We start from the raw sequence: 1054 nt of genomic DNA, 5'->3' as shown, positions 1-1054 counted from the left end.
GAATGGTTGCCCTCTGCCATGTGCCACTCTGCCTTGGAGCCAGCTGACTATGGACTGAAACCTCCACAAACTGTGAGCTAAATTATTTTGTCCCAGCAACAAGAGAAAAGTAACTAAAACAGGTACATTCTCAATGCTTTATTTATTTGTCTTTCTGAGACAGGGTCTCACTATGCAGTTCAGGCTGGCCTTGAGCTCACTTTGTAGCCCAGGCTGATCTCAAACTTGCAATGATCTTCCTGCCTCAGGCCACCCACCCTCCCCTCCCAGTGCTGGGATTATAGGCATGTGCCACCATGCCTGGCTTCCCAGCCCTTTAAAACTTTGAGACAGGGACTCTTAAGTCACTAAATTGCCCGGGCTGAGCTCAAATCTGTGATCCTCCTGTCTTGGCTTCCCAGAGCTCTGGGCTTATAGATATGTGCCATCATAGCTGGTTTCAATCCATGATAAGCTGGTTCTAAGAAAGAGACATCACAGCTGAAGGGTGTGGGGAGTACAGCTGCTTAGTTTACGGCAACTGGGAAACAGAAAGAGGAATAGTGCCGAAGCAGGAGTGAAGGGCCAGACACAGAACCCAAGGTCATACCTCCATGACCCACACAGACACACCTAGAAGTATACTCCACCAATTCCTGGAGGGCCTCAAAGCCTATTAAGATGAAATTCCAGCCTAACCACAACATTCTTCTTCTTAAAACTTGCTACCCAAACACACCTCCTTAAACCATGCTTAACCTTGAAATAAAGAAAACAGCAAATTCGTAATTCGGACTAACATAATACAACTGTCCTGATTAAAAGTAGAAACACAATGATCCCTTTACCAAAGTCTCAACAGTAGCAGCATTTTTACAAGTCCAAGTCTTTTCTGAGACTCAAACTGTTAGTTTTAAATTTGTATAAAAATAAAAAAATAATAAGAAAATGAAGGAAACCATAAAGATCAGTAAGAAAGAAACAGAATGCATGAAAGGGATTCAAACAGATATCCAGGAAATTAAAAATTCCATTGAAAGCTGGCAAAACTGCTTGAACAATACTGAAGACAGAC

Source organism: Chinchilla lanigera, unplaced genomic scaffold (genome assembly GCF_000276665.1).
Source record: "Chinchilla lanigera isolate Chin_1 unplaced genomic scaffold, ChiLan1.0 scaffold00122, whole genome shotgun sequence".
Classification (NCBI taxonomy): domain Eukaryota; kingdom Metazoa; phylum Chordata; class Mammalia; order Rodentia; family Chinchillidae; genus Chinchilla; species Chinchilla lanigera.
The sequence above is the reverse complement of the archived record's forward strand: the minus strand, read 5'-3'. Positions refer to the sequence as shown.